The sequence below is a fragment of the Macrobrachium nipponense genome, chromosome 43 (assembly GCF_015104395.2).
Source record: "Macrobrachium nipponense isolate FS-2020 chromosome 43, ASM1510439v2, whole genome shotgun sequence".
In the NCBI taxonomy this organism is placed as follows: domain Eukaryota; kingdom Metazoa; phylum Arthropoda; class Malacostraca; order Decapoda; family Palaemonidae; genus Macrobrachium; species Macrobrachium nipponense.
Window position 1 is genome coordinate 37491352 of NC_061104.1, and position 14233 is coordinate 37505584.

The 14233-nt window shown below is 37.2% G+C and overlaps 1 pseudogene; it reads left to right on the forward strand.

Moving 5' to 3' along the window:
• LOC135213885 (uncharacterized) overlaps window positions 1-14233 on the forward strand; it is a 244949-nt pseudogene that overhangs the window by 181686 nt on the left and 49030 nt on the right.

Consider the following 14233-nt stretch of genomic DNA (forward strand, 5'->3'; position numbering starts at 1 on the left):
TAACTTTATTCGCTATAGATCAGAGATCAATATAGATTAAAGATCAATCGGGAAATATACCGTTAAATTTAAACCTAGTTATAACTGAAGCTGAGAAAACTGTTCAAGCTGCTAATGACTATTATCGTCATCGCAACAAGGATAAAACAACTGCAGTAAACGTCTGCCATCACACACAACTGTAGATAAAATTGGGATAAAATATTTAATCAAAACTACTGTGCTTGAAAGAACACATTTTACTGTTGGTTTCACGCCGATATAAGATAAATAACGTAAAGTTCGTATTACGATGATATGATGATATAAAGGATTACGTATTGCAACGGAATCACGTATTTTTTTTACGCAATAAACATGCCGCCAACGTAATCTGTTAACGAAAAAAATAGTAGTTCACATTCACAACGAGACATATTCAATAAATATTTCCACCTAAAAACATGCTGTTTAAGGAAAAATAACTTTGTCTCATATAAGTCAAGTATATAGATATTCGTTTATGCTAACTAGAAGCAAAAGCATTCGCTCAGAATTGCGTTATGGTGAAACAGACTCGTATTCATCAGCTGATTTCAAACCACAACATTGGCCGCTCCGCGGAATACGGGCTTAAGTTTGCCGTAGTATTTTAAAATACAATAATATGAGAATACATATAATCTTTTTGATACAGTGAAATAATGTATAACTTTTTAAAGGATTTATGGAAAAGATGCATAATTAATAAAAATAACACAATGCATTTTTCGGACTGGCGGACAAGAACGAACATGAAAAAACCATCCCCTGACAACGTGGAGCGTAGTTACAAAGGCTGCCTAATTTGTATCTTATTTCTGTACAAAAATGAAAATACTTTTACGCAATATATTTTCATACACATTTTAAACAAACAAGCATAAACATTTGAAAAATCGACACATCGATCGCTAAATTTGCACTCTTTTTTAACTATATTTTCGGAAGAGCGGCAACGGCGGCATACAAGAACGAACTTGAAAAAAACATTGTAGTCGATAACTTGAAGGGGAGTTTCAAAAGCTGCCTTTTTATCATATTTCTGCACAGAAATAAAAATACCCTATTTGTAATACATTTTCATACACTTTTAAACATAAAAGCATAAACATTTATAAAATCGACACATCGATCGCTAATTTGCACTTTTTTTAAATCTATATTTTCGGAAGAGGCGGCAGGCGGCGCTTACAAGAAAAAACATGAAAAACATCGTATTTGATAACATGAAGGGCAGTTTCAAAAGCTGCCTTTGTATCATATTTCTGTACAGAAATAAAAATGCCTTTCACGTAATACATTTTCATACACATTTTAAACAAAAGCATGAACATTTATGAATCGACACATCCATAGCTAAATTTGCACTTAGGTAACTCGATATTTTCGGCATAGAACAGCGTCAGAGGCATATATTTTACCCTAATACCTACGTAATAACTCTCTCCATAAAATTTGTTAATATAATTTGCATAACCTTTCTGGTCTGAACGGCATTTCTACATATGTATGAACTCGTTAGACAACAGCTCTAGCGGCGCTGTTAACTGAAATTTGTGCCGTAAAGATACCTTTAAATGCCCTTAAAATGCCTTATTTTTTTAATGAATATTTTTTGACGACCGCCGTCAAAACCGATTCGCCGTTGAGTGATTGCACCGTTAACCGCAGGCTCCTGCCTGTATATATACACAGTGTACCTCGAGATACGAAATTAATCCGTTCCGAGGCGGCCTTCGTATCATGAGTTTTTCGTATCTTGGAACAACATTTTACATGTAAAATGGCTAATCCGTTCCAAGCCCTCCAAAAACACCCCAGTAAATTATATTTCCAGGCCTAAAACACATGTTCTAGGGTTACAACGCTGATCCGATGGAAGAAATATGACTCCAAAAGGCAAAATACTGTACATACTTGAGTAATATTCAACTGCATGTAATGTTCAATCCCCATTTTATTAGAACTTTAGCATATGTCCCTTAGCAATAAGCCTAGCCTTATGTTAGCGGTTGCTACTGTAGCCTAGTCTATGATTCTGACATCTAAACCTAACAGCTAAAAGCTTAGAATATGCCAATAAAATGTATAAATAATCAGTATGTACTCATTTCAAATAATTATTAATTAATCATTAACTATATACACAAACAAACAAAAAACAAACCTTCCAATCGATTGTTTACATTCAGCTCTTACCCGTCTTATGGAGTATCGAACGAGCGCCAAGCAATCATTTTTCCTAGCACACAGTAAGCCATAAATTGTCATTAGTATCTCTCTTCAACTATTGAAACTACCAAACAGTATAATAACCATTCATTTCTATTCTTTATTCTATCTTTACCTAATGGAGATACCGAGTTACTGACAGCTATAATGAAACATACGTATACGTAACGTAATAATAAAACAGGAGAAGAATTCTAAAAAATACATATTTGTTGGCAGTCTGATTTATTTTATATTTTATGATATCTAATTCACAATTTTTTTATTAAATGTATTGCATGTACTCATTTCAAATAGTTATTAAGTAACCATTAACTATAATAAACAAACAAAAAAAAGCTTCCAAACGTCTGTTTACATCCAGCACTTACGAGTATCAAACGATAGACAAGCAATCACTTTACACAGTAAGCCATAAATTTTCATCTCTCTCTTCACTACTGAAACTACCAAACAGTAATAATAATTCCATTCTTTCTATTCTTTATTCTATTTTACCTAATGTTTTTTTTTTTTTGTTATTAAATGTATTGCATGAATAAGTTTTTCCATTTACAGCATCCTTTTACCAATAGAATACTTAAAGCACAAGGGGTAGATGCTGACCAATAGGAGAGCAGGACTTTATGGGGTGACTAGCATCAGGAACCAATGGGAGAGCGGGAGGAGGGTGGCGAGTTTACTCAGTTGGCGGCGCTGAAGTTTTAAAATTGTTCTCGGTGGTCCGGGCGAATCTCGGGACTTTACAGCAACAACCTTTCGTATCTTGAAAACTTTTCATATGTAGAGCAGTAAAATTTTTCGCATTGGCTTTCGTATCTCAAGTTTTTCATAAGTAGAGCCTTTCGTATCTCGAGGTACTACTGTATATATATGCGTGTGTGTGTGTGTCATATCACATTACTGTGATTCATATACATACATCAAGCTACAAATGTCCCTTAATATTTAATTTGCTCTACCTCGGAATTAATATATTTTTATGTGTTAACGGAAGGGAATTTATTTAGTCAATAAGATACCAGCCATTCCAGGATGCACAGTAAAACTTTAAACCACACCGTCACTGCAAGAGGCTATAAGTTTATGCTACCTCTCAACTAGAAATACTTGTTGCTCTCAGGTGTTCGTTGTAATTGGAGTCGGCATCAACCAACCTCGACCTCGGTAATGTTGTAGTGCTTTTGTCCGCACATAGCTAATATATGAGTCATATCACATTACTGTGATTCATATACAGACATTGAGCTACAAATGTCCTTTGATATCTAATTCACTCTACCTCGGAATTAATGTATTTTAATATATGTTTAACCGAAGGGGAATTTTTTAGTTGATAAGAGATTTGTCGGCTCACGGGCGCAAACTATCGAAACCAACAATTCCAGGATGCACAATCAAGCTTTAAACCACACCGCCACCCACCACAAGAAGTTATAAGTTTATGCCGCCTCTCAACTACAAATACCTTTTGCTCTCAGGTGTTCATTGTTATTGGAGTCAGCATCAACCCACCTCGACCTTGGTAATGTTGTAGTCTTTTGTCCGCACTTAGCCATTATATGAGTCATACTACATTACCGTGATTCATATACCTACAGCGAGCTACAAATTTCCTTTAATTCGCTCTACCTTGGAATGAATATATTTTCTTATATGTTTAACCGAAGGCGTGAACCATCGAAACCAACAAATCCAGGAGGCATAGTGAAGCTTTAAACCCCACAGCCACCGAGTAAAATATTCCCCTTCGGTTAAATATATATGAAAATATATTAATTCCGAGGTAGAGTGAATTAGATAGTAAAGGACATTTGTAGCTCGATGTATGTATATGAATTACGGTAATGTGATATGACTCATATAATGGTTACGTGCGGACAAAAGCACTACAATGTTACCGAGGTTTAGGTGGGTTGATGCTGACTCCAATAATATGGAACAACTGAGAGCTGCAGGTATTTGTAGTTGAGAGGCGACTTAAACCTACACCCTCGTGCGGTGGAGGTGTGGTTTAAAGCTTCACTGTGTGTCCTGGATTTGTTGGTTTCGATGGTTAGCGCCAGTGAGCTGACAAATCTCTTATCAACTAAAAAAATTCCCCTTCGGTTAAACATATATGAAAGTCGAAAGCTTAGGACTTTTGTAACCCCTTGGGAGAGGTATCAGTATTTTGCACACCCATGGGGCACTGTGCTGCTCCGGACACATATACACCAAAAGATTTGATGATGTAATTGTGGATATACTGAGGAGATTTAAATGAATTGATGATATATTATTGCATGATTCTAGCATAGAAAAAGCTTTTTGGCATAACTTTTGATTTATTGTTAGCATGTGAGGGGAATGGTGTTACTCTGAACCCACATAAATTCCAGTTTTGTCAGAAAGCCAAGAATTCTGTGGGCTAAAATGTTGGGTGGGATAAATATTTGCCTTTGGAGGATAAACTGGCTGCTATAAAGAAGTTCCCAATGCCTGATCAGCCCACCATATCCGATATTCGGTCATGGTTTGGGCTGGTCAATCAGCTGGCGCCCTTCGTTGCAATGGCCCCTGTCATGGCACCATTTCGGGAATTATTAGGCCAGTAAAAAAGTGTATTGGGATGAAATTTTGATGTCTAAATTTGAATATACTAAAAATGAGTTGTGTAGATTAATATCTGAGGGTCTGCACTATTACGATAAGACAAGACCAACCATTGTTATGACTGGAGTAAAGAGCGGATGGACTTTGTTGTATTAGAGCAATATTGTTCTTGCATATGTAATGATGTACATTTTTGTTGTCAGGGGGGTTGGAAGCTGGCCTTGTGTGGCAGCAGGCACCTTTCAAAAGAGGAATTGAACTACGCCCCTATCGAGGGGGAGGCGGCGGCTGTGGTCTGGTGTCTGAAAAAAAGCTTGTCTCTTTTTGCTGGGCTGCCCTAACCTACTTCTGGTAACAGACCATCGCCTGTTGGTTAAGTTGTTTGGCGATCGGGAGTTGAAGCACATTGAGAATCCCAGATTGTTCCACTTGAAAAAAAAAAACCCTTCAATATAAATTCGCAGTCAAATCATGGCAGGTAAAAGAAATACTGCCATTGATACCTTGTCCTGGCACCCGAGCCTAAAGGCATCACCGAGCGAGATAGATAATGGAGGATGCAGAAGAGGGATGCAGGATAACGTCTGTTGCAATGATCGTGTCATTTCGTGACCTGGATAGTGACGTCATAGTAATCGACAGTGAAGACGTTGAGGAAATTGCTAGGAAAGATGATGATTATCAGTTGTTATTGAAAAGGGTAAGAGACAACTGGCCAGAAAGTAGGAACATGGTTGATCCTGCATTAAAGCCGTATTTTCAGGTAAGGGAATGGCTTAGCTATATTAATGGACTGGTCACTTATGCTTTGACGAGAGCCACATACGTTTGGTAGTGGCACAAGCTCTGAGGGAAACTGGCACCTAACCTACACCCGGGCCACCAAGGTGCTGACTCAATGTTGCGTAGGGCATGGCAGTCGGTGTATTGGCCTGGGATGGAGGCAGATGTAACGTTTCAGAGGTCTAAATGTACAACGTGCAATGAGAATTCGCCATCCCAACATCAAGAATCATTCATTCCCACCCAACTGCCAGTATATCCATTTCAGAAAACCGTAGCAGATTTCTTTCAGTTAGATAAATGCTATTTAGCATATGCAGACAGATTAACTGGGTTGCTGGAACTGTTCCACTTTGGCAATGGTGTGACTTCATCAAAGATCATCCCTGTATTGTAGAGGTTGTTCTGCCATTGGGGTACCCCTGAGAAGATATCCACTGATGGGGGGACGAACTTAGCGAGTACTGAAATTTTGGACTTTTATAAGCGATGGGGAGTGCAATTGCGTATCTCGTCAGCACAATACCCCCAATCGAATGTGCGAGCTGTGGCGGCTGTGTGCTCTGCTAAGCGTATGATAAGGGACAACGTTCGGGGTTATGGTAGCCTAGACACCGATGCAACAGCAAAAGCCCTTATGCAATACAGAAATACTCCCCTAAGAGATATAGATAAGTCCCCTGTGCAATTAACATAGGGGAGGTAGTTACAGGACTGTATCCCAATGGCGAATGAATTCTTGTTTTTGGATAATCATTGGATGACAATACGAGAGAGAAAAGGATATGGTCAAAACTTTGCAGAAAGAAAAGGAATTATATGACCTGCATGCACGGCAGTTGCCAAGTCCTCGTACAGGATGTAGTCAGTAAGGAGTGGGATCGATGGAAAAACTCCCATATAGACAGTATTTAATCAAAATAGATGGGACTGGCAGACTGTCAAGGAGAAATCACCGTCACTTATATATATAACAGCGAAGAGTCAGTGCCCGACTATAAAACCAGCTGGGAAAGTGCCACGTACCCAGGACCAGGAGGTATACCCTGACCACAGCAGCCCCTCACCCCTTGGTAGCCGTAGTTCAAGGCCAACTAAATGCCCAGCTTGGATGAAGGACTACGAAAATGGAAAATAGATTGCATTCTGTTTGTGGAGCTATTATTGTGCTTTGCTTTGATTAACCATTCTTCACTTATTTTTTTCCCCTTCATTTTGTCTGTCCGTATTTGTGATATCCTTTGTTTGTCTCTGATTTTGACTTTCGAGTTTACCTACGTTTTGCGGCAATGGGTAGCCTTTGGGGTGGGGGGGGGCGTGTAGGATAAGTATGTATCATTTTTACTGGTATTAGTAATACTATGTACTGAACCGAGTGTTATGTCTATGGTTAGCAACGCATTACCTAACTCCGTTGCGCCAAGACTTTGGCGCGAACGTTAGTTGCCCTGTACCCGCCTTAGGATTAAGATGCCTGTAATAAACCGTCAACACGGGAATAGTGCCTCTTACTTACCCTGCCCATAGAGTATCCTATAATTCTCTCTCTCTCTCTCTCTCTCTCTCTCTCTCTCTCTCTCTCTCTCTCTCTCTCTCTCTCTCTCTCTCTCTCTCTCATAGGTAGCCCTCACACCAGTAAACATGATTTCCAATTGATTGAATTTTATCTTCATCCTCTGCAAACATTACTTATATACATAAATGTTTTCTTTATTTTATTGAATTGTGTACCTTTGTTACAACAAACTAATGATGTTTGCCTAGTGATGCAAAGAAAACTTTTTACTCGAGGGAAAAAGAAAATGGCATCCCATGAATTAGGTGTAACGTTAGTATACTTACAGAAATAGATACGTATGTATGTAATAGTTACTGCAACTATTTTTATGCCAAACAGTTATGTCTATTTAAGAGTAATGTATAAAATTACATTAAATCAAATTACTGTAACTTTAACTTAAAAGTGAGCTTAATACTTAGGGAGCATGATTAGGGTCGTATTTAGTGTGCAAACTCTAGAAGCAAGCATTTATTAGCATTTTTAGAGACCGTGCCAAACTTAACGCAAAACTTCCCCTTACACGAGGGGGGTCTGGAACCTAATCTCGCACAAGTTCGGGGTATTACGCGGTAATGGGTAGCTTTGTAGTGTACTTGGATTTCAAGAACTTTAGGTTTGATTACTTGTAGTTCATATTCTTGCTTTCTTTCAGCTTCAAGTCTTTGTTGTTGTTTTGTTACAAATTCCTTTACTTCCTGTTCTTTTAAAGCCTTGCTGTTTCAGTGAATTTTGTTAACTCCATCATTATGCTTCAGTAAGCTACTCACCTTTTGAGCTCATGCTTTAAAATATCACACCAATTGCTGCCATAAAACTATCGTGGCAGGATTACTAATTTATAACCTGAAATGTGTGAAATATGGCTTTGTAGCAGCAGTAGCCTGTGGTTTTATAACTGGTTTGATTAAAATACAAAATAAAAGAAAAATGAAGTTTATTCATAACACTTCGCATAATGTGATTACTTCAGGCCAGTCATAACTTGTTCATGTGGTCTGCTAGGGAACTTCCCTGGACCAGTTCCTCTTGTTTGGCTAATTCTGAGATGAATTACACAGAACTGAAATGCTGTATTCTCCTCTTTGTCTGAGGCATCTGGAGAAGTAAGATTAGGCTTGCCATCTGTCAGTCTTACTTTGCATGTATAATTGCCTTCAGCTCTCAGTGATCCTAGCATTTACACAACACTACTTGTATCAGAAGTTGCATAATACACTGGCTAACAAGGGATTTTGTAAAATCTAGGGAAATCATAACCTGCTTTTAGACAAACAAGACAATTGATTATATCATTGTACCAAGAAACACTTTAAAATAAATGTATGAAATTAGTGTACCATATATTGTATGAAGGTTACTAAAGATTGGTCATGTGTATTTACCTTATTTTACCTTTGTGTTGTCAGTTATATCTTATCTTATTTCCTCTCTTAGATTTTGTTGTTTGTTTTAATGGGTTTGTTGTATAAATCAGTGTAGAACCCCATTTTATTATTAAAGAGTTCTAGATTGTCATCTGCTCTAGACCTGCCCTACCACCGAGTTAAACGTTTAAGCTTATGATTGGTAATATAATGTCTGTGACACTGCTCGTCTTTTCCATTGTTAAATAGCATAGCCAAGTCCAACAAAATAAGAATATGTCATTTTTTAAGAGGACTCTTACAAGAGAGGGAATAAAAATATAACAAGGGTGTTGTGTTCTTAGAATTGTTGTGGAGTCAAATTTATTCTTGTTGCTAAAAGTGATTTGAAACATATTAACATATAAGTTGTGGTAGGTGCAGCCTTAAGTATGTGTAAGTGAACCCAGGTGTAGATTCTTGTGCCTACAAGATGTTTGTTTGGTGGCCTCTGATTCACTGGTGCCCGGAGGTAGGCTGCTCGCTCAGCCTCTCATTATTTTTGTCTGTGGCCTAGAAAACTAGCAATATGTTTATATTTTTTCAATTATCTCATGCTTTGCACAAGATAGGAAAGTTTTAGTCATACCATAGAATTCGGTATTAATTGTACAACTAAGTCATCTTTTCCTGAAATGAATAAGATAAAACACAAAGGAATTGCAACGAGTAAAAGAGAAGAGAGAAGCTTTTAATTCTTTATACCTGCTTTTACTTATCATTGGATTTTGCATCATTAATGTGATCAAGATAAAATAAAACGTGTGTTTGCATACAACAAATTCACCCTGAATACGCTAGTGCTTTCAGATTTTAGATGCAAGTGATATGTAAAAAGAAAATGAAGAATATGTCTTATTATGTTGCATCCATAAATGATTCAAGTTTGACGGTATTGCCAAGAGAATGTGATCTGCAAGACATCTTTGCATTTGTCGTCTCAGCGAGAGATTTGAGTGGCCAATTAGCGATATTGCAGTTTCCATAATATTTACCATGGTATATAAATTACATTTTCTGTAAAAACACAGAATTCCCATTATGACTGTCAAACATTTTCAATCCAATGTCATATAGTATGTCTGGACATATCTGATAAGGAAAAAAATACTAATAATCAGATGGATGCATCTGGTATCGTTAGCTCATATCTAGGCAGGACGCGGGGAATTCAGACCAGCAAAGAAGTTGAACTCTGTGGACAGACTTTGGACTCTTCAACTCAGCCCAAGCTTTAATTTGCTTGTATGAGAATGTTGTTTCTAATTTTATTATAATATATTTTCAAACAAAAGAGATATCAGAGACTTAATTGAGTGATATACTGATATGAAATAATATCAGTGAACCCGTTGCTGAATAACCACTGGTTCCATGCAACGTAAAAGCACCATACAAACAAACAAACAAACAATATCAGTGTAGTAATAAACATCAAAGAATTAAAGATTGACTTCCTTTCAGGGTGAGTCAAGTACGGATGCAACATACGACATACCTAATCTTCATTTTCTCTTCACATATTACACACATCTAAAATCTGAAAGCACCAGCGTATTCGGGGTGATTTTATTGTATGAAAACAAGTTTTATTTTATTTTGATTGCATGAATTATTCAAAATCCGATGATAAATAAAAACTGTAGTGTCCATTAGTACCAGACCAGACCATCATACCAATACATAAATTACTTTTTTATATAAACAGCATTATTGCATAACAAAATATGTAATAGATTACTTGCTGTATGTATAAAATAACTCCTTGATTATGTATATTTCTGCATCCACATTATGCCCTTTATCACATCTGAGTGGGATCATGTATATGTACCATATTGCTCTAATTGGCATAAGTTCAAATAGTATCATGCAGATGTGAATGGATGTGCTTTAACTACACCTACTAGTGCTAACCTTGGGCCACTGCATGCATTCAGGTGTAAGGTTTCACCACTACAACTAGCCACCTTTGAGTAAACAAGTTGTCCATACATATTCATTTTTTATGGTTTAAAGAAAACAAATGAGGAATGGTTGCTCAAATCCCATTGTAATTGTTTTACTTCAAGTTTGTAAATTTTTTCCAGGAATGTCTAGAAAATGTTCAGCATGCTCATAGTAGTGCAGTTGATAGCAAACACGTTGATTCAAAGGATAATCCCAGTGAAGAGCAACCAGAATATAAAACATGTAGTACAGAATATTTGGAGGTAAAAACAAATTCAACTGATTCAAGTTATAGAGAGAATTCATGCAGTCCAAATCCACAAAAGAGGTCCCCAACTTTGGTAAAAGAAGAGGAGAGAAGACAAGCAACTGTAAGTCGTAAGAAACTTCCTGCTACTCTACAAGAATTCAATGACTTATGTTTGCATGCTCCACAATTGCAAGCTATAGATGATGTTACACCCAAGCTGAATCCTGAAACATCTTGGAATCAAAACAAGGACCAAATTATTTTGAAAATGTACCTATTAGGAGTGCTAATGTATCGTTGTCGGATTAGCACTAAACATCTAGTGTTCAAGTAAGTTTTTTATTACTCTGAATAGTAGTATTTATTGTATATGTAGATGAATTTTTTAAACAAGTATGTGTCGTATTGCCAAATATAGACTGAAAAGTTTGTATAAATGATAAACTTTCATAAACCAGTAGTTTATAGCATATGCTATACTCTTGGGACCAAAAGGTTGCTGTTTATTTGATTTGCCAGTTATAAAAGAGAAATATTTAAAAAATGTAACTTATTTTTATTTCATCATTCATTACCAATAAACAATACATACCTTAAAAACTCACAATAATGTGATTAGAAAATTTTAAGTAATAAAACTCCACACTTGCGTGAGTTCTGTATTAAAAAAACTTTTTAAGATGGGAGTTTTCATTAACTTGAACAGTAAAGGCACAAATACATAAGTCACGAAGGACAGAAAAGATGCTAGAACATTCGCAAAGGGAGTAAACAACTAAAACAAACTATCGTAGTCACATTATTCCATCATTAATCTGTTGTCTGGCCAAAAGAGAGCCGATCGCCATTGTTGAACTGCTTCTGTCTGTTCTGCTGTTCCCTCGTCCATACCATCCGCTCTGGCATCTGCACCGGGACTCTTCTTTCCAATTCCTGGGCAGGAGAAGGAGAGACAACCTGGGCAGTAGTACAAGTGGTACAAACAATGTCTGACAACCTGTTATGGCGATTGGCTCATCTTTTGGCCAGACAACAGAGTAACAATGGAATAGCATGATTATAATAGTTTTTGTTGTTTGCTCTCTTTTAAAATGTTCTAGCATCTTTTCTGTTCTTTGTGACTATATTTTTACCTTTGAAAAGGAAAAATCAGTACAGCTGATGAGGTCTACTGTTCAAGTAGATGAAAGCTCTCGTTTTATCAAGTTTTTTCATTGCCAGTACTACTAATGTATATGCTGGGTTGCCCCTTCTGGTTACTTCTTATTAGACTAAATCTGTGTTGATAGCCACATTGTTCTCTCTTAACATATTCTGGACTTCAAAGTCTGTTGCAGAAACTTAAGCTCATGCATACCAGGAGGTTTGAAAATGTTCTTTGACAGAAAATGTTTGCTGCCTTATGCATGATCCATAGTTTGGCTCATTATCCCTTCGGCAGTTTCTAACCCAAGTAGGAGAGCAGTCTTGTTCATTGTTCTTGTCAGGAAATCTTAAACAAAATTGACGAAAATCAGTCCTGAATCTCACATGTCACATAACAACAGGCTTCCTGTATTGACTTGCTGATATTTTTAAGGCATATTAGAACATGAGGCTACTCACAGATCTTAGAAGAGAAAGTACTTATCTATTATCTAAGTACAGTAAATGTAATTACTGTAAGTTACAGTTGCAATAATTCATATTCATGCAGTTGTGATTCAGGGAAGAGTACAATGCATATACTTTACAAAACCAGATCAAAGCATTTGAACCATGACATAGAAGCTATTTGTACAGCTTCAAGTGCAATTATTACTAGGAGGTATACATATATAAAGCTATGTAACATGTCAGTCATACTGTCCTATAATTTAACATTTATTTTCATTGTACAGTTTAAGTTAGGCTAGCTTGTAAAAATAATTTAGACTTTCATAACTAGCCAAGACATGAGCTGTATTTCATAGTCTGTGGAGAGGGACAGATAGAGAAAATTCAGCATTCCTGAAGGTTATGTCAAGTTAGGCTACCTTTGCTAAGCTAAGGTTAGGCTGTGGAAGGCTACACCTGGATATTTGAGGATCTGCCCTTGAGACTAACTAGTTGGTAAAGTTTACTTATCGACTATCTAGTTGGCAAAGTTTACTTGTAAAGCTTTAATGTACAGTGGTACCTCAAGATACGAAAGGCTCAATTTACGAAAAACTCGAGATACGAAAGCCAATATGAAAAATTTAACGGCTCTACATATGAAAAGTTTTCAAGATACGAAGGCTTCTGTAAAGTCCAAGATTTGCCCGAACCACCGATAACAATTTTGAAACTCGCGCGCCGCCAACTTAGTAGACTCGCCATCATCCTCCTGCTCTCCCATTGGTTCCTGATGCTAGTCGTGGCGAGATCCTTCTTCCTTCTCTCCTATTGGCTAGCGTCCCTCCCATCATGCATCTATGTACGTGGTGGTGTGCCTCGGCCGCTCAGTACCAGCATTGTTATAGTACACACGCGGTATTCGTTTCGGGATCGTCAACTGTTTCTGAATCTACTAGTCAGAGTTGACATTGTGATGGTGTTTGTGTCATGTGTATTTAAAAAAAATTCTCATATCTTTTCACAGAAAATGGAAAAAAAAGAGCACCTCTTGAGTGACGACATATATGATATGATTGACCAAGATCTCTCTCGTGGGATAAGTGACCAAGATCTCTCACATGGGATAAGTGATCAAGGTCTCTCTCATGGGATAACTGGAAACTTTGCAAGGTTGGTAGAATCTCCACTCCCTGCTGAACAGAGGGTGTTGACCAATCATTTACAACATGCATACCAGTATAATCAAGGCACTTCAGTTTAGTTGAAGGTCAGCAGCCGAACATTCAGTACCCAAAACAGTTGCAGAGAGAGCATTTGGTTGAACAGGGTTTTGATGGACCAGGCCGGGCCAACAGAGTCATGAGGTGCAACAATTAGTAGATATTATCAAGACGGGCAGCCGTTAATGAACACTACGCGTTTATAGAAAAAGACACCCCGAAAAGGCTCACACAGGTCGTATTGCTTGCGCAGTTTCGATTGACGTTTGCCTGAGTCGTTTCAGGAACATTGTGAAAAGTAGCAGAAGCAATCTTCCTTGGATCGTTATTTTTAAAGAGGCCTTTAGCATTAGCAGGAGTAAGCAAAAAGGAAGAACCAAGTGATAAAAAACAGAAAGTTGAACGTGGTGATGAAGTTGAAATTCTGTATAAAAAAAAAAAAAAACCTACGTAAAGTTAAAAAAAAAAAAAAACAAAAAAAAGTTTTGAAAATCAAAAATAAAAAAGAAAAGCAAAAAAAAAAAAACACGGGCAAGAAAATTAAGGATGTTCGAGCCGCTTTTCATACAGTGCAGTCGTTTGTCCTCCTCCTCCTCTGCTGCCACTTTCGGAGATAGCCTCACTTGAAAGGTAAGCTTCC